This window comes from Heptranchias perlo, chromosome 38 (assembly GCF_035084215.1).
Source record: "Heptranchias perlo isolate sHepPer1 chromosome 38, sHepPer1.hap1, whole genome shotgun sequence".
NCBI classification, from domain to species: domain Eukaryota; kingdom Metazoa; phylum Chordata; class Chondrichthyes; order Hexanchiformes; family Hexanchidae; genus Heptranchias; species Heptranchias perlo.
Window position 1 is genome coordinate 1,751,488 of NC_090362.1, and position 24,692 is coordinate 1,776,179.

Consider the following 24,692-nt stretch of genomic DNA (forward strand, 5'->3'; position numbering starts at 1 on the left):
GTTAGGATACAGGCAGTAGGTTTTTGGATAAGCTCAAGTTTATGAAGTGTGGAAGATGGGAGGGCGGTCAGGAGAGCATTGGAATGGTCGAGTCTAGAGGTAGCAAAAGCATAGAATCATAGCATAATAGAAAGGTTACAGCATGGAAGGAGGCCATTCAGCCCATTGAGTCCATGACGGCTCTGTGCAAGAGCAATCCAGCTAGTCCCATTCCCCCACCACATCCCCATAGCACTGAAATATTTTTACTTTCAAGTATTTATCCAGTTCCCTTTTGAAGGCCATGATTGAATCTGCCTCCACCACCCCCTCAGGCAGTGCATTCCAGATCCTAACCACTCGCTGTGTAAAAAAGTTTTTCCTCATGTTACCTTTGATTCTTTTGCCAATCACCTTAAATCTATGTCCTCTGGTTCTTGACCCTTCCACCAATGGGAACAGTTTCTCTCTATCTACTCTGTCTAGACCCTTCATGATTTTGAATACCTCTATCAAATCTCCTCGCAACCTTCTCTGTTCCAAGGAGAACAACCCCAGCTTCTCCAGTCTATCCATGTAACTAAAGTCCCTCATCCCTGGAATCATTCTAGTAAATCTCTCCTGCACCCTCTCTGCCTTCACATCTTTCCTAAAGTGCGGTGCCCAGAACTGGACACAATACTCCAGCTGTGGCCGAACCAGTGTTTTATAAAGGTTCATCATAACTTCCTTGTTATTGTACTCTTTGCCTAGATTTATGAAGCCCAGGATCCTGGATGCTTTTTTAACCGCTTTCTCAACCTGTCCTGCCACCTTCAAAGATTTGTGCACATATACCCCCAGATCTCTCTGTTCCTATACCCCTTTTAGAGTTGTGTCCTCTGGTTTATATTGCCTCTCCTCGTTCTTCCGACCAAAATGTATCACTTCGCATTTTTCTGAGTTAAATTTCATCTGTCATGTGTCCGCCCATTCCACCAGCCTGTCTATATCCTCTTGAAGTCTATCACTATCCTCCTCACTGTTCACTACACTTCCAAGTTTTGTGTCATCTGCAAATTTTGAAATTGTGCCCTGTACACCCAAGTCCAAGTCATTAATATATATCAAGAAAAGCAGTGGTCCCAGCACCGACCCCTGGGGAACACCACTGTACACCTCCCTCCAGTCCGAAAAACAACCGTTCACCACTACTCTGTTTCCTGTCCCTTAGCCAATTCTGTATCCACGTTGCTACTGCCCCCTTTATTCCATGGGCTTCAATTTTGATGACAAGCCCTTTTGAAAGTCCATATACACAACATCAACCGCATTGCCCTCATCTACCCTCTCTGTTACCTCTATCAGGTTAGTTAAACACGATTTACCTTTAACAAATCCATGCTGGCTTTTCCTGATCAATCTACACTTGTCCAAGTGACTGTTAATTCTGTCCCAGATTATTGTTTCTAAAAGTTTCCCCACCACTGAGGTTAAACTGACTGGCCTGTAGTTGCTGGGTTTATCCTTACACCCTTTTTTGAACAAGGGTGTAACATTTGCAAATCTCCAGTCCTCTGGCACCACCCCCCTATCTAAGGATGTTTGGAAGATTGTGGCCAGCACCTCCGCAATTTCCACCCTTACTTCCCTCAGCAACCTAGGATGCATCCCATCCGGACCGAGTGAAGGCATGGATGAGGGTTTCAGCATTAAATGGGCTGAGGCCGAGGTGCAGGATGAGTCACGTGGCCAACACCTGCTAACAGTGCAAAGCAGCTATCGGAACACCGATGAGACAGCAGGGCAGCTCAGGAGACCTGCCTGTGCTGGAATTTCCCTGTAGAATGAAGGCTTCAAGATGGAGGGACTTATGATTTATTGGCCAGGAAGCACTTCTTGAGGGAATGAGAGAAAGATGGAAAATTGCATGTCAGGAAAGGTCACCTGTCCCCTCCGGCCCCCACCCCCCCTCCCAAAGTACAAGCAGGTATGGAAGAGAAAAACTAAATGGATAAATGGTGAATCCCAAACACACTGGGCGCTAAATTGGGCCGTGCAGCACCCATTGTTTCAGTGCTACACGGCCTCTCCAACATCCAAGATGGCGTCTTGGATGCGCACGCACGTTTCCAGCATGACGTGCGCTGGCCGCCATCTTGGTATAGGAGTTAACGCAGGCGCAGATAACGAACGCTGGAATCATGTAAAGTAGGGAGAAAATAGTTTCAATCAGTGTGCAATGTTAATTTAATAGACACCATTTTGGGACTTAACGCTCAACTCAACGCACAGTCTTAACCCCGACCATCTGAACATGTCTTAGAGTGTCCAGATGCTTCCTCTCACCCTTACACATTACCACTGTTTCAAGCCGCCCACCCACAACTCACAGGCCACGCGCACTGGCAGCTATTCAACCATGACAGGCACATCACCCAGACACACGTCCCGCTTTCTTGCAGGAGAAAGTGGCGCATATCAGGAGGCAGCAAGTGGCAGTGGCATTCAGCCCCTTGAGCCTGTTCTGCCATTCAATGAGATCATGATGGAGTATTGCTGCAGTTATATAAGGTATTGGTGAGACCGCACCTGGAATACTGCATACAGTTTTGGTCTCCATACTTAAGAAAAGACATACTTGCTCTCGAGGCAGTACAAAGAAGGTTCACTCGGCTAATCCCGGGGATGAGGGGGCGGACATATGAGGAGAGGTTGAGTATATTGGGACTCTACTCATTGGAGTTCAGAAGAATGAGAGGCGATCTTATTGAAACATATAAGATTGTGAAGGGTCTTGATCGGGTGGATGCAGTAAGGATGTTCCCAAAGATGGGTGAAACTAGAACTAGGGGGCATAATCTTAGAATAAGGGGCTGCTCTTTCAAAACTGAGATGAGGAGAAACTTCTTCACTCAGAGGGTGGTAGGTCTGTGGAATTTGCTGCCCCAGGAAGCTGTGGAAGCTACATCATTAGATAAATTTAAAACAGAAATAGACAGTTTCCTAGAAGTAAAGGGAATTAGGGGTTATGGGGAGCGGGCAGGAAATTGGACATGAAGCTGAGTTCGGATCGGTCAATGCCCTGTGGGTGGCGGAGAGGGCCCAGGGGCTATGTGGCCGGGTCCTGCTCCGACTTCTTGTGTTCTTTAGATTTGTGGTTGGGATCAGATCAGCCATGATCTTATTGAATGGCGGAGCAGGCTCGAGGGGCCGATTGGCCTACTCCTGCTCCAATTTCTTATGTTCTTATGTTCTTACTGTGTGCAGTTCTGGTCGCCACACTACAGGAAGGATGTGATCGCTTTGGAGAGGGTGCAGAGGAGATTCACCAGGATGTTACCAGGGCTGGAGCGCTTCAGCTATGAAGAGAGACTGGGAAGATTGGGTTTGTTTTCCTTGGAGCAGAGGAGGCTGAGGGGGGACATGATTGAGGTGTACAAAATTATGAGGGGCACAGATAGGATGGATACTAAGGAGCTTTTTCCCTTCGTTGAGGGTTCTATAACAAGGGGGCATAGATTCAAGGTAAAAGGCGGGAGGTGTAGAGGGGATTTGAGAAAGAACTTTTTCACCCAGAGGGTGGTTGGAGTCTGGAACTCACTGCCTGAAAGGGTTGTGGAGGCAGGAACCCTCACAACATTCAAGAAGCATTTGGATGAGCACTTGAAATGCCATAGCATACAAGGCGACGGACCAAATGCTGGAATATGGGATTAGAGTAGACAGGGCTGATGGCCGGCGCGGACACGATGGGCCGAAGGGCCTCTATCCGTGCTGTATAACTCTATGACTCTATGACTTCATTTACCTGCCTTAGCCCCATATCCCTTAATACCCTTGGTTCACAGAAATCTATCAATCTCAGAATTAACTTTCACAAGTGAGCTAGCATCAACTGCCGTTTGCAGAAGAACATTCCAAACGTCTCCCACTCTTTGTGTGTAGAAGCATTTCCTAACTTCACTCCTGGACGTCCTGGCTCTAAATGTTGGGCTATGCCCCCGCGTCCTAGTATTCAAGTGTAGGAGACCTCCAAAAATAGTTACAAATATCTCGGTAGCCAGGAGCAATAATCCAGCCACTAACCTGTAAATCCTGCATGGTCCCTTTAAGTAGCACTGGTGGGGGGGTCCTCCAGGCACTCTAAGACACATTCAGATGGTCGGGGTTAAGACTGTGCGTTGAGTTGAGCATTAAGTCCCAAAATGGTGTCTATCACTTTAAATGAGCTTTGTACTGAGGGAGGTGCTGTCGGAGGCGCCGTCTTCCAGATAGACATTGACCCAAGCCCCGTCTGCCCTCTCAGGGGGACGTAGAAGATCCCATGACATTAGTTGAAAGAAGTGCAGGGGAGTTCTCCCCGGTGTCCTGGTTAATATTTATCCCTCAACCAACATCACTAAAACAGATTATCTGGTCATTATCACATTGCTGTTTGTGGGATCTTGCTGTGCACAAATTGGCTGTCACGTTTCCCACATTACAACAGTGACTACACTTCAAAAGTACTTCATTGGCTGCAAAGCACTTTGGGACGTCCTGAGGTCATGAAAGGCGCTATATAAATGAACTAGGGTTTACAAAAGACATCAAGAAAATTACATTGACCTGACAGGGCATTTACAACAACCCAAGAGAGTAATTGCACGTACTCGGGAGAGTATTCAACCGAACCGAGAGAGTAATTAAACCTGTCCAAAAGAGTAATTACACCCATCCGAGAGAGTAACTATACCTATCTGAGGGAGTAATTCCACAAATCTGAGAGAGTAATTATACCTACCCAAGGCAGTAATTAAAGCTAACCAAGGGATTAATTACACCTACCTGAGGGAGTAATTGCACCACCCAAGAGAGTAATTACACCTACCTGAGGGAGTAATTACACCTACCCGAGAGAGTAATCACAATAACACAAGGGAGTAATTACACCTACCTGAGGGAGTAATTACACCTACCCGAGAGAGTAATCACAATAACACAAGGGAGTAATTACACCTACCTGAGGAAGTAATTACACCTACCCGAGAGAGTAATCACAATAACACAAGGGAGTAATTACACCTACCTGAGGGAGTAATTACACCTACCCAAGAGAGTAATCACAATAACACGAGGGAGTAATTACACCTACCTGAGGGAGTAATTAAAGCTACCCAAGGAGGGAGAGGGGAAGATTGGGGGAGAGGGGAAGATCAGGGGGGGACATGGGGGAGTGAAGAAGGGGACATTGGGGAGACATCGGTGGGGGGAAGGGACTAGATTGGAGAGGGAGACATCAGACATCGGAGCAGGGTGGAAAGGTCGGTTGATTTTGTGTTTTAAGTTTGTGCAATGGTTTTTTATTTAATTTATTTTGGGTTTTTTTTGCCTGATCTGGCCCTTCACGCCTGGCGTGAATCAGAAGCCGTGGGAAAGCCGCCCAGGTAAATTAAAAATCGTTCAAACCACCTAATATGTCACAAGTAAAGTGCCTTAAGTACCTCAATGAGGTACATTTGGCTCTTTAACGATCATTCCACCGGCTTTAATTGCCGGCGGGACTTCTGGATTCTGGTCGAGTGAGTAATTACACCTACTGAGAGAGTAATTACACCTACATGAGGAAATAATTACACCTACCTGAGAGAGTAATTTACCTACCTGAGAGAGTAATTACACCTACTGAGAGAGTAATTACACCTACATGAGGAAGTAATTATACCTACACAAGTGAGTAATTACACCGACTGAGGAAGTAATTACACCTACATGAGGAAGTAATTATACCTACCTGAGAGAGTAATTACATCTATCTGAGGAAGTAATTACACCTACCTGAGGGAGTAATTACACATACCTGAAGGATTAATTACTTCTATCAGAGTGTAATTCCACATATCCGTTGGAGTAATTACCTTCCTGAAGGATTAATTACAACTAGCTGAAGAAGTGATTATACCTACATGAGAGAGTAATTACACCTACATGAGAGAGTAATTACACCTACATGAGAGAGTAATTACACCTACCTGAGAGAGTAATTAAACCTGACTGAGTATTACACCTACCTGAAGGAACAATTACACCTAACTGAGGGAATAATACATTGACCCGAGGGAATCTTTACATCGATCTGAGGAAGTAATTACACGTAAGTGAGGGAGCAATTATATCTGCCTGAGCAAATAATTACATCACCTGAGGCAGTAGTTACACCTACCTGAGGAAATAATTACGCCTAACTGAGGGAATAATTGCAACTTACTGAGGAGCTAATTACTCCTAGGTGAGGGATTAATTATACATATCTGAGGAATAATTATACCTACTTGAAGGAGTATTTACAAGTACTTGAAGGAATAATTACAAATATATGAGGAATAATTACACTTACCTGATGAAATTATTACACCTGCCTGAGGGAGCAATTACACCTACCTAAGTGAGTAATTACACCGACCTGAGAGAGCAATTAAACCTGCCTGAGAGAGTATTTACATTACCTGAGAGAGTAATTACACTTACTTGCGGTAAAAATTACACTTACATGAGGGAACACTTAAAACCTACCTGAAGGAGTAATTACAACTACCCTAGAGAGCAATTATACTTAACTGAGGGGAATAATTACACCTCCCTGAAGGGAGTAATTACACCTACTTGAGGGAGTCTTTACCTCTACCTGAGGAAGTAATTATACTTATCTGAGTGAGTAATTACAAACACCTGAGCAAGTAATTACACCTACCTGTGGGAATAATTACACCTGCCTGAGGGAGTAATCACACCTATCTGAGAGAGTTATTACAATTAAATGAGGGAGTAATTATACCTAACAGAGTGAGTAATTACCCCTACCTGAGGGACTAATTACTCTTTCCTGAGATAGTAATTATATATACCTGAGAGAGTAATTGCATCTTCCTGAGGGAGTAATTACACCTACATGAGGGAGTAATTATACCTCCTGAGAGAATAATTATATCAACCTGAGGGAATAATTTCTGAGGAAATAGTTAAACCTACCTAAGGAAATAATTACACTTACCTGAGTGAGTAATTGTACCTACCTGAGTTTGTAATTACATCTACCTGAGGGAGTAATTACATCGGCCTAAAGGAATAATTAAACCTACCTGAGGGTATAATTAAACGTACCTGAGGAAATAATCACATCTGCCTGAGGGAGCAATTACACCCACCCAAAGAGTAATTACACCTACCTGGGGGAATAAATGCACCTACTTGAGGTAGTAAATAATCCTACGTGAGAGAATAATTACACCTACCAAGAGAGCAATTACCTGAGGGAGTAGTTAAACCTACCTGAGTGAACAATTACACCTATCTGATGGAGTAATTAAACCTACCTGAGAGAGTAATTACACCTACCCGATGGAGTAATTGCAAGTACCCAGAGGAGTAATTAGACCTACCTGAGGGAGTAAATACACCTATCTGATAGAATCATTACATCTACCTGAGGGAGTAATTACACCGATCTAAGGGAGTAATTACACCTACCTGTAGTAGTAATTACATCTACTTAAGGGAGTAATTACACCAACCTGAGGGAATAATTGCACCTACGTGTGGGAGTAATTATATCTACCTGAGGGTGAATTACACCTACCTGAAGGAGTAATTACACCTAACTGAGGGAGTAATTTATCCTACCTGTGAGAGTAATTACACCTACCTTAAATCTATGTCCTCTAGTTCTTGAACTCTCCACTAGGGGAAACAGGCACTTCCTGTCTACTCTATCGAGGCCCCTCATAATTTTGTACACCTCAATCAAGTCTCCCCTCAGCCTCCTCTGCTCCAAGGAAAACAACCCCAGCCTATCCAATCTCTCCACGTAGCTGCAATTTTCAAGCCCTGGCAACATTCTTGTAAATCTTCTCTGCACTCTCTCCAGAGCAATTACGTCCTTCCTGTAATGTGGTGACCAGAACTGCGCACAATACTCCAGCTGTGGCCTTACCAGCGTTTTATACAGTTCCATCATTACATCCCTGCTTTTGTATTCTATACCTCGGCTAATAACGGAGAGCATTCCGTATGCCTTCTTCACAACCTTATCTACCTGTACTGCCACCTTCAGGGACCTGTGCACATGCACTCCAAGGTCTCTCACTTCCTCTACCCCTTCTCAATATATTCCCGTTTACTGTGTATTCCCTTTTACTGTTTGCCCTCCCTAAGTGCATTACCTCATACTTCTCCAGGTTGAACTCCATTTGCCACTTTTCCGCCCACTCCACCAACCCATTGATATCTTCTTGGAGTCTACAGTTATCCTCTTCACTATCAACTACACGGCCAATTTTTGTGTCGTCTGCAAATTTGCCAATCATGCCCCCTACGTTCAAGTCCAAATCATTAATATATACCACAAACAGCAAGAGACCCAACACTGAGCCCTGTGGCACACCACTGGAAACAGATTTCCATTCGCAAAGACATCCATCGACTTTTACCCTTTGTTTCCTATTACTGAGCCAATTTTGGATCCAATTCACCACATTTCCCTGTATCCCATGGGCTTTTACCTTTCTGACCAGTCTGCCATGTGGGACCTTGTCAAATGCCTTACTAAAATCCATGTAGACAACATCCACTGCAATACCCTCATCAATCCTCCTTGTCACTTCCTCAAAGAATTCAATCAGATTTGTAAGGCATGACCTTCCCTCAGCAGATCCCTGAACGGGTAATTACAGTTACCTGAGGGAATAATTCACCTTCCTAATGAAGAAATTACACTTACCTGAGGTTCTAATTACACCAATCTGAAGGAGTAATTACACTTAACTGAGGGAGTAATTACACAAACCTGATGGATTAATTAAAATCATAAAATCATACAATGTTACGGCACAGAAGGAGGCCGTTCAGCCCATCGTGTCCGTGCCGGCTGAAAAAGAGCCAGCCAGCCTAATCCCACTTTCCAACACTTGGTCCGTAGCCCTGTAGGTTACAGCATCTCAAGTGCTCATCCAAGTAATATTTAAATGAGTTGAGGGTTTCTGCCTCTACCACCCTCTCAGGCAGTGAGTTCCAGACTCTGGGTGAAAATATTTCTCCTGAGCTCCCCTCTAATCCTTCTACCAATTACTTTAAATCTATGCCCCCTGGTCACTGAACCCTCTGCTAAGGGAAATAGGTCCTCCCTATCCACTCTATCTAGGCCCCTCATAATTTTATACACCTCAATTAAATCTTCTCTCAGCTTCCTTTGTTTGAAAGAAAACAACCCCAGCCAATCCAATCTTTTCTCATAGCTAAATTTGTCCAGTCCTGGCAACATCCTCGTAAATCTCCTCTGTACCCTCTCTAGTGCAATCATATCTTTCCTGTAATGTGGTGACCCGAACTCCACACAGTACTCAAGCTGTGGCCTAACCAATGTTTTATACAGTTCTAGCATATTCTATGCTTCGGCTAATAAAGGAAAGTATCCTGCATGTCTTTTTAACCACCTTATCAACCTGTCCTGCTACCTTCAGGGATCTGTGGACATGCACTCCAAGGTCCCTCTGTTCCTCTACATCTCTCAGTAGCCTCCCATTTATTGTGTACTCTCTTGCCTTGTTTGCCCTCCCCAAATGCATTACCTCACACTTCTCTGGATTGAATTCCATTTGCCATTTTTCTGCCCACCTGACTATTCCATTGATATCTTCCTGCAGTCTACAGCTTTCCTCCTCACTATCAACCACATGGCCAATTTTTGTATCATCTGCAAACTTCTTAATCATGTCCCCTACATTTAAGTCCAAATCATTAATATATACCACAAAACGCAACAGACCTAGTACTGAGCCCTGCGGAACCCCACTGGAAACAGCCTTCCAGTCACAAAAACACCCGTCAACCATTCCCCTTTGCTTCCTGCCACTGAGCCAATTTTGGATCCAATTTGCCACTTTCCCTTGGATCCCATGGGCTTTTACTTTTTTGACCAGTCTGCCATGTGGGACCTTGTCAAAAGCCTTGATAAAATCCATGTACATTGCATCAAGTGCACTACCCTCATCGACCCTCCTTGTTACCTCCTCAAAAAATTCAATCAAGTTAGTCAGACACAACCTTCCCTTAACAAATCCATGCTGACTGTCCTTGATTAACCCGTGCCTTTCTAAATGACGATTTATCCTGTCCCTCAGAATAGATTCCAATAATTTGCCCACCAGCAAGGTTAGACTGATTGGCCTGTAATTACTCGGTCTATCCCTCTTTCCTTTTTTAAACAACGATACAACGTTTGCAGTCCTCCAATCCTCCGGCATCACACATGTGGCCAGGGAGGATTGGAAAATGGTGGTCAGAGCCTCGGCTATTTCCTCCCTTGCTTCTCTTACACCCACCCAATGGAGTAATTACCCCTACCTGAAGGAGTAATTACACCAACCTGAGGGAGTAATTACACCTACCTGAGGGTGTAATCACACCTACCGAATGGAGTAATTACCCCGACCAGAAGAAGTAATTACACCTACCCAAGGGAGTAATTACACCTACCAGAGGGAGTAATTACCCCTACCAGAGAGAGTAATTACACCTCCCTGAGGGAGTAATTACACCTACCTGAGGGAGTAATCACACCTACCTGCAGAAGTATTTACACCCACCTGAGGGACTAATTGTACCAACCTGAGGGAGTAATTACACCAACCTGAGGGAGTAACTACACCAACCTGAGGGAGTAATTCCACCTACCTGAGGGAGTAACTACACCAACCTGAGGGAGTAATAACGCCTACCTGAGGGAGTAATTACACCCACCTGAGGGGTAATTACATCTACCTGAGGGAGTAATTACACCTACCTGAGGGAGTAATTACACCTACCAGAGAGAGTAAATAGACCTACCTGAGGGAGTAATTACACCAACCTGAGGGAGTAATTACACCTACCTGAGGGAGTAATTACACCTACCAGAGAGAGTAATTACATCTACCTGAGGGAGTAATTACACCTACCTGAGGGAGTAATTACACCTACCAGAGAGAGTAATTACACCTACCTGAGGGAGTAATTACACCTACCCGAGGGAGTAATTACACCTACCTGAGGGAGTAATTTCACCTACCCGAGGGAGTAATTACACATACCTGAGGGAGTAATTTCACCTACCTGAGGGAGTAATTTCACCTACCTGAGGGAGTAATTACACCAACCTGAGGGAGCAATTTCACCTACCTGAGGGAGTAATTACACCTACCTGAGGGAGCAATTACACCTTCCTGAGGGAGTAATTACACCTACCTGAGGGAGTAATTACACCTACCTGAGGGAGTAATCACACCTACCTGAGGGAGTAATCACACCTACCCGAGGGAGTAATCACACCTACCCGAGGGAGTAATTACACCAACCCGAGGGAGTAATTACACCTACCCGAGGGAGTAATTACACCTACCCGAGGGAGTAATTACACCTACCCGAGGGAGTAATTACACCTACCCGAGGGAGTAATTACACCTACCCGAGGGAGTAATTACACCAACCCGAGGGAGTAATTACACCTACCCGAGGGAGTAATTACACCAACCCGAGGGAGTAATTACACCTACCCGAGGGAGTAATTACACCTACCCGAGGGAGTAATTACACCTACCCGAGGGAGTAATTACACCTACCCGAGGGAGTAATTACACCTACCCGAGGGAGTAATTACACCTACCTGAGGGAGTAATTACACCTACCTGAGGGAGTAATTACACCTACCTGAGGGAGTAATTACACCTACCCGAGGGAGTAATTACACCTACCTGAGGGAGTAATTACACCTACCTGAGGGAGTAATTACACCTACCCGAGGGAGTAATTACACCTACCGGAGGGAGTAATTACACCTACCTGAGGGAGTAATTACACCTACCTGAGGGAGTAATTACACCTACCTGAGGGAGTAATTACACCTACCTGAGGGAGTAATTACACCTACCTGAGGGAGTAATTACACCTACCTGAGGGAGTAATTACACCTACCTGAGAGAGTAATTACATCTACCAGAGAGAGTAATTACACCTACCTGAGGGAGTAATTACACCTACCAGAGAGAGTAATTACACCTACCTGAGGGAGTAATTACACCTACCTGAGGGAGTAATTACACCTACCTGAGGGAGTAATTACACCTACCAGAGAGAGTAATTACACCTACCTGAGGGAGTAATTACACCTACCTGAGGGAGTAATTACACCTACCAGAGAGAGTAATTACACCTACCTGAGGGAGTAATTACACCTACCTGAGGGAGTAATTACACCTACCTGAGGGAGTAATTACACCTACCTGAGGGAGTAATTACACCTACCAGAGAGAGTAATTACACCTACCTGAGGGAGTAATTACACCTACCTGAGGGAGTAATTACATCTACCTGAGGGAGTAATTACACCTACCTGAGGGAGTAATTACACCTACCTGAGGGAGTAATTACACCTACCTGAGGGAGTAATTACATCTACCTGAGGGAGTAATTACACCTACCTGAGGGAGTAATTACACCTACCTGAGGGAGTAATTACACCTACCTGAGGGAGTAATTACACCTACCTGAGGGAGTAATTACACCTACCTGAGGGAGTAATTACACCTACCTGAGGGAGTAATTACACCTACCTGAGGGAGTAATTACACCTACCTGAGGGAGTAATTACACCTACCAGAGAGAGTAATTACACCTACCTGAGGGAGTAATTACACCTACCTGAGGGAGTAATTACATCTACCTGAGGGAGTAATTACACCTACCTGAGGGAGTAATTACACCTACCTGAGGGAGTAATTACACCTACCTGAGGGAGTAATTACATCTACCTGAGGGAGTAATTACACCTACCTGAGGGAGTAATTACACCTACCTGAGGGAGTAATTACACCTACCTGAGGGAGTAATTACACCTACCTGAGGGAGTAATTACACCTACCTGAGGGAGTAATTACACCTACCTGAGGGAGTAATTACACCTACCTGAGGGAGTAATTACACCTACCTGAGGGAGTAATTACACCTACCTGAGGGAGTAATTACACCTACCTGAGGGAGTAATTACACCTACCTGAGGGAGTAATTACACCTACCTGAGGGAGTAATTACACCTACCTGAGGGAGTAATTACACCTACCTGAGGGAGTAATTACACCTACCTGAGGGAGTAATTACACCTACCTGAGGGAGTAATTACACCTACCTGAGGGAGTAATTACACCTACCTGAGGGAGTAATTACACCTACCCGAGGGAGTAATTACACCTACCCGAGGGAGTAATTACACCTACCCGAGGGAGTAATTACACCTACCCGAGGGAGTAATTACACCTACCTGAGGGAGTAATTACACCTACCCGAGGGAGTAATTACACCTACCCGAGGGAGTAATTACACCTACCTGAGGGAGTAATTACACCTACCTGAGGGAGTAATTACACCTACCTGAGGGAGTAATTACACCTACCTGAGGGAGTAATTACACCTACCTGAGGGAGTAATTACACCTACCTGAGGGAGTAATTACACCTACCTGAGGGAGTAATTACACCTACCTGAGGGAGTAATTACACCTACCTGAGGGAGTAATTACACCTACCTGAGGGAGTAATTACAGTTACCCGAGTGGATGTGGAACTCATTGAATCTTCTGGCGAAATGGTATAAATGGCTGTTTCTCCCGGGTCTCTGTCCATCTTCCTGCCCGGGTCTGCCCGGGTCTCTGCCCTTCTTCCTGCCCTGGTCTGCCCGGGTCTCTGCCCATCTTCCTGCCTGGGTCTCTGCCCATCTTCCTGCTCGGGTCTGCCCGAGTCTCTTCCCATCTTCCTGCCTGGGTCTGCCCGGGTCTCTGCCCATCTTCCTGCCCGGATCTGCCCGGGTCTGCCCAGGTCTCTGCCCATCTTCCTGCCCAGGTCAGCCCAGGTCTCTGCCCATCTTCCTGCCCAGGTCAGCCCAGGTCTCTGCACATCTTCCTGCCCGGGTCTGCCCGATTATCTGCCCATCTTCCTGCCCGGATCTGCCCGGGTCTGCCCGATTATCTGCCCATCTTCCTGCCCGGATCTGCCCGGGTCTCTGCCCATCTTTCTCTAAAGTTGAGATCGAGAGCATGTGGTCGAAATTCTGCTCCATGTATCGAAGAATACAATGACATATTCTGCAGTGTACATGCACATGGACATGACAGGAGAGTTACCTGTACCTGAGAGCCCAATTATCTAACAGCGGGAAAGGAGTTATATTCCAACAGGATTATAAGCTCATGTGCTTGGGTTGCCATGACATTTGTCCGAGAGAACACTCAAATATATCAGGAGTACCCAAGAACACAATTACATGTACCTGACAGTGAAATTGCTTGTACACTAATGTACAATTTTAAATAGCCAAGAGTATAATTACATGTACAATTACATATACCTGAGAGTACAATTAAATCTGCATTACACAATTGCATTTACCAAAGAGCACAATCACATGTGTCTGTGCACTGCTGCATGTACCCGAGAGTATGATTACATGAATTCATATACAACTGCATGTACTTGAATGTACAATTCTGCACACTGGAGAATATATTTGCATGAATCGATATACTGTATACTTGAAAGTGCATTTTTGAGTATCCAAGAGTCAATTATAGATACCAAGACGATGCTTATATGTACATATGTACAGTTAGAAGTACCTAAGAACGCAATTGAGAGTACAACCTAAGAGTACAATTACACGAACCATAGAATTGTTTGTACCTGAGAACAATTGCAGGTTCCCGAGTACATATGGGCCAGAAATTGCTGGAAAGTCGTGCCATTAAAATGACACATTAACAGCGCTCGCTGTTATTAATTCATAACAAGTCCAGCAATTCACGGAGTAACTGAGATACGGCATGAGTCCCGATTGTCCGCAGCTTCCTGGCCGATTTGTGCCGCTCCTCCATCAGCCTCACCAAAGCCGATAAATGTACCTTCTCGCTGTGAGGCTCCCTGTCGAACTTAACGGCTATCGTAAAATTGTTGCGTTTGCGACATTATTCTGAATTATTCCCGCCGCAGTCATTTAGGGCTGGTAATTAATGTCATAGAGGGCCCTGGTAATGATGTCATTCATGGTCCTCAGATGACACTCAAACTGGGAGGCCCAGAAACTGTAGATTCTCTCTCCAGCAGGTAGTGAATTGTTCCTAAAGGATTTCTTCATACTTTTCATCTGTTTTGGCAGCCTATTTGCGCCACTGTTGCCATCCAAACCCCTGTTAGTGTTGGAAGTCCATAATTTTGAGGAGGCAAAGCTGTTTCACCACTCGGAAGCAGGTGAAAGCAGTGCAGTGGTGTACTCACTGGGTGAATCACTGTTCCCAATCACCATGGACGGCATGGAAGAGGAACACAGGGTGCAGGACCAATGAGTGAGGCACCATGGCCAGAGGCTGAGCAGATCTAACTACCCCCCGCACCCCCAACAGAGAGTCCAGAGGGGGAATGTTTTTCATTCGTTCATGGGGTGTGGGCATCGCTGGCAAGGCCAGCATTTATTGCCCATCCCTAATTGCCCTTGAGAAGGTGGTGGTGAGCCGCCTTCTTGAACCGCTGCAGTCCGTGTGGTGAAGGTTCTCCCACAGTGCTGTTAGGAAGGGAGTTCCAGGATTTTGACCCAGCGACGATGAAGGAACGGCCGATATATTTCCAAGTCGGGATGGTGTGTGACTTGGAGGGGAACGTGCAGGTGGTGTTATTCCCATGTGCTGCTGCCCTTGTCCTTCTAGGTGGTAGAGGTCGCGGGTTTGGGAGGTGCTGTCGAAGAAGCCTTGGCAAGTTGCTGCAGTGCATCCTGTGGATGGTACACACTGCAGCCACAGTGTGCCGGTGGTGAAGGGAGTGAATGTTTAGGGTGGTGGATGGGGTGCCAATCAAGCGGGCTGGTTTGTCCTGGATGGTGTCGAGCTTCTTGAGTGTTGTTGGAGCTGCACTCATCCAGGCAAGTGGAGAGTATTCCATCACACTCCTGACTTGTGCCTTGTAGATGGTGGAAAGGCTTTGGGGAGTCAGGAGGTGAGTCACTCGCCGCAGAATACCCAGCCTCTGACCTGCTCTTGTATCCACAGTATTTATATGGCTGGTCCAGTTAAGTTTCTGGTCAATGGTGACCCCCAGGATGTTGATGGTGGGGAATTCGGCGATGGTAATGCAGTTGAATGTCAAGGGGAGGTGGTTAGACTCTCTCTTGTTGGAGATGGTCATTGCCTGGCACTTGTCTGGTGCGAATGTTACTTGCCACTTATGAGCCCAAGCCTGGATGTTGTCCAGGTCTTGCTGCATGCGGGCTCGGACTGCTTCATTATCTGAGGGGTTGTGAATGGAACGGAACACTGTGCAATCAATGCGTCCTTTGAGACAATGTCGGAGGAGCTCTTCATGAGAAGGATACGTTCCAGCAAGGAGGCAATCGGCCACCTCTGTCAGATGCTAAATGAAGACTTGCAGCCGAGGTCTACCTCCCACAGGGCCTGGTCAGCGCCGAGAAGGTGATGACAGCTCTCAATTACTACGCATGCAGTTCCTTTCAGTCACTTGTGCAACATCACCCAGGGGGGTACGAGGTCCTGTATTTATCAGGTCACTGACGCCCTATTCCGCAAGACAACTGACTTTGTCAAGCATGACATGTCCCCCTTGGAGCTGCAGCCTCCTCTTCCTCCTCCTGGCCCCCCCCCCATTCCTCCTCCTCCTCCCATTCAGTCTCCGCCTCAGTGCCCTCTGCGGGTCATCCCCTCCTCAGGCTCCTGTGGACCTGCGGGAAAGGACGGAAAGATAATGTTCTAATGGTGCAGCATGTTAATTTGCCACATCACAAAATAGTTCACATTCAATGTACAAGATGGAAAAAGGCAATTGGCCTTGGCCTGCGCCAGTGCTCACCTGCTGCATGAGTATCCTCCCACTCAAAGCTCCTCCACCCACCCTGCAGCCACAAGAGAGGTTTTAAACATGGCAGCCCATGGAACACATGCTTTTCACAAATCTCAAACCTCCCTCCTCTCAGTCTCACCCTTGGGTCTCTGCATCACTCCCTCTACATCACCATGCTGGCGGAGACCCTCACCGCAACCTCCATGGCCCCACAGAGAGGGGATCATTGCAGGAAAAAATACAATGACATGACCAGGGCAAGCAAGGTAAGCATTCTCAGAGCCTGAACTCAGACTAGGAGATGAGAGGCTTTGACACTCACCTGGCTGCACCAGTATGGCTCCAACCTCTGCGCCAGCCACACTCGCTGTACCATGGAAGCCTTGGAGCTGCTGGGCCCTGCCCTCATGGGAGGAGAGCTTCTTAAGGAAGGGGTTAACTCCCCCCCAACAGCACCCACTCTCACCTGCTGTGCTCCCACCTTGCCCTGCGTGGAGTAAACACAGACACTGTCAAGGGATTTGCTTCCTGGGAGAGGCTTCTTTTCACACATTCAAATCTTCAGCAGAGATAAAGTTGTGAAATTTATCACTTTGGAAAGGCTGCCTCCCATGGCAACCAACTTTTACGACATACATCAGCCTTGAACAAACAAATGACCAGCCAACCTTCTCCCCGACTCTACAAAGGCAGACAAATGTTATACTTTTACTCGACAGTTCTGAGTTGAGGCTCTGAGAATGCTTACCTTGCTTGCCCCGGTCATGTCATTGTACTTTTTCCTGCAATGGTCCCCTGTCCGTGGGGCCGTGGAGGTTGCGATGAGGGTCTGCACCACTCCCTCCACACCACCATGCTGATCCTCTGGGGAGCCCTCGCAATAGCGGAGCAGAGCAGCTGCTCACACCTCCTCCCCCCTCGCCATGGGGGGGCTGTCGGTCTTCTCGACCTCACTGGTCAGGGGAGGGGGCACAGGTCTTGACCTCTTGGCCTCGCCCCGGGGGTGGGGGTGGGGACCACAGGTCTTCAACTCCAAAGTTTTGGGATCTTTCTTTGGAATCTGCTTGAGACAATTCTGTGGAACAGTGTATGTGAGACACTGCTAGTTACTTGCTGATGCTGCATTGTAAAAAAAGGTTTGCAAATGTTTTTTTAAATGTTAGTAGTTTATTAAAGTTGATTTAAGGTCTTGTCAGAAGTTGCAGGACACTCATCTCCCAGTTCCACACCTTAACTGAGTTCTGGGTCTTAATTTTAACCACCACTCCCGCCACCCCGATGGGCAAGAGAGGGTCGGAGGGGGCTAAGATATCAGGATCGAGCAACATGACCCCAGGCCGACCCCAGCCCGTGCCGTTAAATTTTTGAAGTACAGGAATCAGACCATTGACGAGCCTCCCACAAAAGGCAGGCCTAATGACATCATCGGCACCATGATTGCAATTTAAGTGTGAGTAAGGAGCCGGCCTGAGCGACCAACGCCCGGGGTAAGATCTATACATCTGATCTTTCAGCACTCCTCGTGGGCCAGGAGATGTAGGAGTGCTCCCCCCAGACCTCACAAGGAAGTCTTCGGCCTCCCCAGCCCTAGCCCTGATCTTCAGCCTCCCCCCCGATCTTCAGCACCCCCCTCCCGATCTCCAGCCTCCTCCCCACCGATCTCCAGCCTCCCCCCACCATCTCCAGCCTCCCTCCCTCCCGATCTCCAGCCTCCCCCCTCCTGATCTCCAGCCTCCCCCCTCCCAATCTCCAGCCTCCCCCCTCCTGATCTCCAGCCTCCCCCCTCCCAATCTCCAGCCTCCCCCCTCCCAATCTCCAGCCTCCCCCCTCCTGATCTCCAGCCTCCCTCCCTCCCAATCTCCAGCCTCCCCCCTCCTGATCTCCAGCCTCCCCCCTCCCAATCTCCAGCCTCCGCCCTCCCAATCTCCAGCCTCCCCCCATCCCGATCTCCAGCCTCCTCCCATCCTGACCTCCAGCCTCCCTCCCTCCCCTATCTCCAGCCTCCCCCCTCCCAATCTCCAGCCTCCCCCCTCCCAATCTCCAGCCTCCCCCCTCCCAATCTCCAGCCTCCCCCCTCCCGATCTCCAGCCTCCCCCCTCCTGATCTCCAGCCTCCCCCCTCCTGATCTCCAGCCTCCCCCCTCCCAATCTCCAGCCTCCCCCCTCCCAATCTCCAGCCTCCCCCCTCCCAATCTCCAGCCTCCGCCCTCCCCTATCTCCAGCCTCCCCCCTCCCGATCTCCAGCCTCCCTCCTGATCTCCAGCCTCCCCCTGTCCTGATCTCCAGCCTCCCTCCCTCCCCTATCTCCAGCCTCCCCCCTCCCGATCTCCAGCCTCCCTCCTGATCTCCAGCCTCCCCCTGTCCTGACCTCCAGCCTCCCTCCCTCCCTATCTCCAGCCTCCCCCCTCCCAATCTCCAGCCTCCTCCCATCCTGATCTCCAGCCTCCCCCTGTCCTGATCTCCAGCCTCCCTCCCTCCTGATCTCCAGCCTCCCTCCCTCCCCTATCTCCAGCCTCCCCCTGTCCTGATCTCCAGCCTCCCTCCCTCCCCTATCTCCAGCCTCCCCCCTCCATCTCCAGCCTCCCCCCATCCCGATCTCCAGCCTCCCCCCTCCTGATCTCCAGCCTCCCCCCTCCATCTCCAGCCTCCCCCCATCCTGATCTCCAGCCTCCCCCCATCCCGATCTCCAGCCTCCCCCCTCCTGATCTCCAGCCTCCCCCCCCCCATCTCCAGCCTCCCTCCCTCCCGATCTCCAGCCTCCCCCCTCCTGATCTCCAGCCTCCCCCCTCCCAATCTCCAGCCTCCGCCCTCCCAATCTCCAGCCTCCCCCCCCCATCTCCAGCCTCCCTCCCTCCCGATCTCCAGCCTCCCCCCTCCTGATCTCCAGCCTCCCCCCTCCTGATCTCCAGCCTCCCCCCTCCTGATCTCCAGCCTCCCCCCTCCCAATCTCCAGCCTCCGCCCTCCCAATCTCCAGCCTCCCCCCTCCCGATCTCCAGCCTCCCTCCCTCCCGATCTCCAGCCTCCCCCCTCCTGATCTCCAGCCTCCCCCCTCCCAATCTCCAGCCTCCGCCCTCCCAATCTCCAGCCTCCCCCCTCCCAATCTCCAGCCTCCCCCCTCCCGATCTCCAGCCTCCCCCCATCCCGATCTCCAGCCTCCTCCCATCCTGATCTCCAGCCTCCCCCCTCCCAATCTCCAGCCTCCGCCCTCCCAATCTCCAGCCTCCCCCCTCCCAATCTCCAGCCTCCCCCCTCCCGATCTCCAGCCTCCCCCCTCCCGATCTCCAGCCTCCCCCTATCCTGACCTCCAGCCTCCCTCCCTCCCCTATCTCCAGCCTCCCCCTGTCCTGATCTCCAGCCTCCCTCCTGATCTCCAGCCTCCCCCTGTCCTGATCTCCAGCCTCCCTCCCTCCTGATCTCCAGCCTCCCCCTGTCCTGATCTCCAGCCTCCCCCTATCCTGACCTCCAGCCTCCCTCCCTCCCCGATCTCCAGCCTCCCCCTATCCTGATCTCCAGCCTCCCTCCCTCCCCTATCTCCAGCCTTCCCCTATCCTGATCTCCAGCCTTCCCCTATCCTGATCTCCAGCCTCCCCCTGTCCTGATCTCCAGCCTCCCCCCCTCCCTCCTGATCTCCAGCCTCCCCCTGTCCTGATCTCCAGCCTCCCCCCCTCCTGATCACGGCCCAGAGCCGATGCTCCTTCCCGGTTGCTGGGACAGTCCCCTCGGGTTTCCGGATATAGCCTCTTGCTGTTAGTTTTCCTTCCCACCCATCTGCCAGGCAGCCCAACAATAGTCTAATGAGGTCCTGCCGCTAGGATGGGCAGGACCGTCACATCCCCGGCCTTGCCGGGCTCTTCAGCCGATTACGTCCACTCCCCGCTCCCTCCCTGGCTCTCCGTTAATATCGGGGCCCTGCTGTCGTTTTGGGCTTTTGACAGTGCCTTGTGGTTGGCGAGGTCGGTAGACCATTGGACACAATGTTCAGGAGGTCTCCGATTCCACACTGTCCCTCGCTGTGTCGTTATCGAATTGACATTTCGGCAATTGATGTCAACGGTGAGCAGAAAAAATCCAAATGCCAGCGTTTGATGCCAATTCCACCCTTGCAGCAATTTCTGACTCGTTGTTTTTTGGAAGGAGCCTCTGTGGATTTCACGGGACTGCTAACTTCCCTCCTCGGTGACACAATCCGTGCGAAAACCACGCTGAGGACTGAATCTATTCTCAACCCCACGTTTTGTCTGGGGAGCTCAGAATTATTACCGACCAAAACAGAGAGAGCACACTTTGAAAACCCCACGGGGACAAGACATGGTTAAGTTGTATTTTTACAGCATCCTGCAAAAGATGTCTCGGCTGATCAATGTTTGTGCTTGCTTAGGGTTGTGATTTTGAATAATACAATGATTGTGCAAAGTCACAAGGATTATGCAAATCAGACAAGACATCATATTTTTCACAGCTCTGTGAGACAGCCATCATAAACACTACCAGGGATTTTATTTTTAAACGTGTTTTCAGGGGATTATCACATGCTGTTAATCTGTCAGCCACGCTCAGCTACTCCACTAAAGCACCGTGTTGTGTTCTGCAGTCAATCGCCCGTTTTCTCCAGGTACTCGCATTTTAAACTGTTGCTGTTCATGTTCTGCGTTGTTCTATATTGAATCAGGCAAGAATCCAAAAGAGCTACTGGCATTTGCAATCTCCGCTGTCATTAGGATTAAAGTAGGAATCCCGGGAAAGACTGGCAGACGGGACCTGGGAAACTCCCTCCTTTCATTCCCTACTTTGCAACTGAATCCGAGCAAGTCTGCGACAAATATATCGACCTGTGATTTTCCTGTACAGGAAAAACCGTCACCATCTTGCCTAATTTAAAGAAGTAATTTTAAAACTAAGCTATAAAAACAGGGAGGTATTGCTGCAGTTATATAAGGTATTGGTGAGACCGCACCTGGAATACTGCATACAGTTTTGGTCTCCATACTTAAGAAAAGACATACTTGCTCTCGAGGCAGTACAAAGAAGGTTCACTCGGTTAATCCCGGGGATGAGGGGGCGGACATATGAGGAGAGGTTGAGTAGATTGGGACTCTACTCATTGGAGTTCAGAAGAATGAGAGGCGATCTTATTGAAACATATAAGATTGTGAAGGGGCTTGATCGGGTGGATGCGGTAAGGATGTTCCCAAGGATGGGTGAAACTAGAACGAGGGGGCATAATCTTAGAATAAGGGGCTGCTCTTTCAAAACTGAGATGAGGAGAAACTTCTTCACTCAGAGGGTAGTAGGTCTGTGGAATTTGATGCCCCAGGAAGCTGTGGAAGCTACATCATTAGATAACTTTAAAACAGAAATAGACAGTTTCCTAGAAGTAAAGGGAATTAGGGGTTACGGGGAGCGGGCAGGAAATTGGACATGAATTCAGATTTGAGGTTAGGATCAGATCAGCCATGATCTTATTGAATGGCGGAGCAGGCTCGAGGGGCCGATTGGCCTACTCCTGCTCCTATTTCTTGTGTTCTTATGTAAAATGTAGTGTAATTATAAGGGACTTAGGGTGAGCGGTCCCATTCATTACAGTCACAGGCGGAAGTTTAAAATCGTCCTTGAGCTTATCTTTAGTTCCCAGTATAAAAGGGTCAGTCATTTATCACGGGGATGTTCTTCCCTCAGCCTCCAGTGTGTGACTGAAACATTAGCCTGCGTACCCCAGGCCCAGACACAGAGCTACTCCTAGCTGGTCTCTTCAGCTCACAAGAACAGATAAGCTAGGGAAAAGTATCTTTCTCTCTTGCCCACTCCCCTTGAAGATCAGGGACTCAGCTGTATCCTGTCCCCATGTCGTGCCCCATTGTGTTCTCACCACATCTCCAGGGCTCAGCGGGGGGGTCTAAGGCTGGCTTAATGTGTCAGTTCCAACAAAGGATGAGATTTGAAGAAACCCTGTGTGTCTTCTCCTCCAGCGCTGGCACTGACCGCACCTCGACTCTCCCCCTGCCCGTGATGCCCGGCGCGTTATCATCGTGAGGGTGGCAGGAGGCACAGCCTCCTCCACCAGCAGCCTCCTGGAGCTGGTTCTGGCCCACCTTCCGCTGCATGAATGAAGGCAGGGTGTTAGTGACAATATGTGAGGTGTTTAGAGTGTGTGCCGGTAACATGGTAGAATAGCTGGTACACAGTGTGTAAGGTGTGAGGTGTGGGGAAGTGAGGTTTGCAACAGTGGTGAGTGTGTGTGAGTGTGAGGGGAGGGAGGCGTAGTGAAGTGTGGTGCAGTGATTTTAGGAGAGTGAAGGGAAGTGGGAGAGGGGAGTGTGGTGAGCAATGTCAGTGGTGAGGCTGGAGGTGGCGCAGGTGTGAGCAGAGAATAAGAGAGAGCCGGATTCTTACCTTGACAACTCTGGTGAGGTCATTGAGCTTCTTTCACCATTGCAGCCACATCCTGGGAGCTGAGCTCTCGGCGTTGACCTCAGTGACCTCATCCCACTGACGGGGGAGGTGTTACCTGGAGGGCTTTCTGCCCCTTGTGGGGGGGGGTGGGGGGAGCGGGATCTTCCTCCTCCTGCCCACTACCTACATCAGGGCCGCCAACATGGCACCAGAGATCCTAGGTGACCTCTCTGGACCTCTTCCAGACATTTCTCCACTTGCCAAGTTTCCCTTCTCTCTGCAGTCAGAGTACACCTCCCCTTTAAGAGGTGCTGGCTGCCTTTAAGTAGCGTCGGGGATGCCCGAGTTCCAGCCCCCACAATCTGACGTGCAGCCAAGTAATGCTGGTTCAGTACCAGGCTCCCATGGCGCCCATACACTGCAGACCATGTTCAGGAGCGATCGAGTTTCTAGGCCAGAGTTTCAGTATCAAGATATTTTACTGTGTGAAATGACCCCATTGAGGAAGATGGCACAGTCTCTAACTAACCCATTAAAGCTTTTAAATAAGTAAATCTTTGAGATGGTTAAGGGGCTTCGAAGAGGGGAGGGCGATTCGTCTATGTAGGCCAAGCAAAAACAGTATCTCATTAACGGTCAGCCAGAGTATGGTTTATACCATCCATTATCATCAGTGAAATTGGAGAAATACAGAGGATGAAGAATTCATTCCAAAGTGTTTAGCCCAGCATTCTGTAAGCAAATAAAATGCTGAGCAATCTGAAACACAGCCGTTAGTCTGAGGACGTTATTCATTTTTCCTCTAGTTAATAACTCGGTGAATAATATTATTCTAATTATATCAGTCCAATCACCACTATTGCGTGTCCAAGCTCATTCCCATTAGTTTATGCTTTGTCTTTCACACTGTGATTCTAATTCAATGAGACATCAAACATTTCCATTGACCCAGGACGCTGGGGTGAGGCAGCTTCACCCTTCCAATCTATTAGCTCGACACTGTAATCGTGTCTGTCACTCGCTGCAAGATAAATAGCCTCAGCAGCACCTAACCGAGCACAAATGGCCTATGTGCAAGTATTTTATACCGCCACATAATATCAATATGTGTTTAGTTTGCTGGGTGTGTCAGTGGTGTTTAATGATATCCCCTGCGCTCGCTCCTCGGGCTTGAGGGCTGAGTTGATGTCACTTGGTCATGTAAAGGATTTTTGTTTTATTTCTGGGACGGGATTATTCGTTCAATTACATCTTCCCTCTGGATTATTTTTTGTGTTATTTGTTAAACTCCATGTGTTCTGTGTTTGTGCGTTACTCACAGATCACTCTTATTTCTGTTATCGCCTTGGGATGTTAAAGGCTCGACATAATTGCAAGTTGTTGTTGCTATCACCGCCCTTCAAACTGTTTTCAAACATTCTACAATGTCAAACTGGAACAGAT